This window comes from Triticum urartu, chromosome 5A (genome assembly GCF_056163025.1).
Source record: "Triticum urartu cultivar PI428250 chromosome 5A, HENAU_Tu73, whole genome shotgun sequence".
NCBI classification, from domain to species: Eukaryota; Viridiplantae; Streptophyta; class Magnoliopsida; order Poales; family Poaceae; genus Triticum; species Triticum urartu.
This window is the reverse complement of record NC_141877.1, coordinates 673,366,556-673,369,741: the sequence shown is the minus strand read 5'-3', so window position 1 is coordinate 673,369,741 and position 3,186 is coordinate 673,366,556.

Here is a 3,186-nt window from a genome sequence, read left to right as displayed (position 1 = left end):
CATAATGCATGATCATGATCGTTGTTGCTCTCTAGCTGGCCGCTTCTCAATCCAATTGCTAGCCTTCGCCTGTACTAAGTGGGAATTCTGCTTGTACATCAAAAACTTTGAACCCAAAGTTATTCCAGATGAGTACACCATACCTACCTATATGCGGTATTATCCTGCCGTCCTAAGTAAATTTTCATGTGCCACCTCTAAAAACTTCTAAAAATATCCTTTTGTGTGCCTGAATCATTCATGGAACGACATGAGGTGGTCGATATCTTCCATACTAAGCGGGTTATTCTCAGGTCGAGTGTTTATTCTCGCCATCGCACGAGAAAAGGGCGGTAATAGGGATGCCCAGTCCCAAACTGCAAACACAAAAAGAGTTAATTGCTCAAATAATCAAACAAAAACTCCCAATGGAGTCAAAACCCTTACTTTTTATCATTTGGGAACCGCCACTAGCTTGTTTAGCATGGGAGATATTCATAACTGATGGTTGTGAAGTAAATGAGAAGGGTGCATGTCTCAAAATATCATTTATCTCTGTTTTAAAATCTTGAGCTCTGGCACCTCTGCAAACCACTGCGTCCCACCGCGAAGGGACTATCTATTTACTTTTATGTTGTGTCATCACCTTCTAAAACAAGCACTAGAACCTGAGATCACAACTATCATGACTTATGCATTGTGTGTAGCTAATGTTGGGTGCATCATGACTGGATCTTTTCAACCATGAATTACAATGTCTAGTCGTTGCTTGGACTTTGCAGGTGCTCTGCATTTATGTTTTGCAGTCTCAGAAAGGGCTAGCGAGATACCACTATTTTCATATTATATCATGGTTGTTTTGACAACATGTTGCCGTTTGAGATGTCTTATTATTGCGTGCTACCTGATTGTGCCATTGATATGAGTTGATATAATCTTTAAGAGTTATTGTCGGCATGGTTAGTTATAATGTTGGCTAAAAACCCGGGTGTTGTTTAAGCTTATTTATGCAAACAAGAACAAAAGAGTTCGTAAATTTTTTTCTTTTTCACTTTCAGTTTATCAACTGAATTGCTTGAGGACAAGCAAATGTTTAAGCTTGGGGGAGTTGATACGTCTCCAACATATGTACTTTTCCTAAAGCTTTTCCTCTTGTTTTGGACTCTAATTTGCACGATTTGAATGAAACTAACCCCGGACTGGCGTTGTTTTCAGCAGAACTACCATGGTGTTGTTTTTGTGCAGAAATAAAACTTCTTGGAATGGAACGAAGCTTTGCGAGGAATTTTTATATAATATATAAGAATTTCTGGAGCCAAGACCTACCGAAGGGAGGCACCTAGGTGGGCACAACCTACCAGGGCGCATCCCCCTCACCAGGCGCGCCCATGTGGGTTGTCCCCACCTGGTGGCCCTGCAAACCCTCAAACCGACGCTATAAAATCCTATTTTGCCAGAAAAAAATCAGGGAGAAAGAATTATCGCGATCCACGAGACGAAGCCTCCGTCACCTCCTGTTCTTCATCGGGAGGCCAGATCTGGAGTCCGTTTGGGGCTCTAGAGAGGGGGGGGTCTTTGTTCTTCGTCATCACCAACCCTTCTCCATCACCAATTCCATGATTCTCCCCATCGGGAGTGAGTAATTCCTTCGTAGGCTCGCTGGTCGGTGAGGAGTTGGACGAGATTCATCATGTAATCGAGTTAGTTTTGTTACGGCTTGATCCCTAGTATCCACTATGTTCTAAGATTGATGTTGCTATGACTTTGCCATGCTTAATGCTTCTCACTTCGAGCGCGGGTGCAATGATTTCAGTTCTGAACCGTTTATGTTATCACCATTATATCCATGTTCTAGATCCGATCTTGCAAGTTATAGTCACCTACTACGTGTTATGATCCGGCAACCCCGGAGTGACAATAATCGGGACCTCTCTCGGTGATGACCATAGTTTGAGGAGTTCATGTATTCACTATGTGTTAATGCTTTGTTCCGGTTCTCTATTAAAAGTTGGCCTTAGTATCCCTTAGTTTTCAATATGGACCCCGCTGCCACGGGAGGGTAGGACAAAAGATGTCATGCAAGTTCTTTCCATAAGCACCTATTACTATTTACGGAATACATGTCTACATTATATTGATGAACTAGAGCTAGTGCCGTATCGCCCTAGGTTATAACTATCTCATGATGAATATCATCCAACAAGTCACTGATCCAATGCCTATGAATTTATCCTATATTGTTTTTGCTAAGTTACTACTGCTATCATCACTGTTACACTTGCTACAAAATTTCTGCTATCACTGTTGCCGTTACCGTTGCTGCTACTACTATTATCAAAACTATCATACTACTTTGCTACTGATCACTTTGCTGCAGATAATTAATCTCCAGGTGTGGTTGAATTGACAACTCAGCTGCTAATACCTTCAAATATTCTTTGGCTCCCCTTGTGTCGAATCTATAAATTTGGGTTGAATACTCTACCCTCGAAAACTATTGCGATCCCCTATACTTGTGGGTTATCAATAACTACCAGAGGGGGCCCACCAGGTGGGCACAAGCCATCTGGGCATGCCAGGGCCCCCAGGCGTGCCCTGGTGTGTTGTGCCCTCCTCGGCCCACCTTCGGTGCCCCTCTTCTGGTATATAAGTCATTTTGACCTAGAAAAAAAATAAGAGGAGGACTTTCGGGACGAAGCACCACCGCCTCGAGGCGGAACTCGGGCATGATTACTTTTGCCCTCCGGCGGAGTGATTCCGCCGGGGGAACTTCCCTCCCAAAGGGGGAAATCATCGTCATCATCATCATCATCATCACCAACAACTCTCCCATCTTGGGGAGGGCAATCTCCATCAACATCTTCAACGACACCATCTCCTCTCAAACCCTACTTTATATCTTGTGTTCAATCTTTGTGCCGGAACCTTAGACTGGTGCTTGTGGGTGACTAGTAGTGTTGATTACATCTTGTAGTTGATTACTATATGGTTTATTTGGTGGAAGATTATATGCTCAGATCCATTATGCTATTTAATACCCCTCTGATCTTGAGCATGATTATCATTTGTGAGTAGTTACTTTTGTTCTTGATGTCACGAGAGAAATCTTGTTGCAAATAATCATGTGAATTTGATATGTGTTCGATATTTTGATGGTATGTATGTTGTGATTCCCTTAGTGGTGTCTTGTGAACGTCGACTACATGG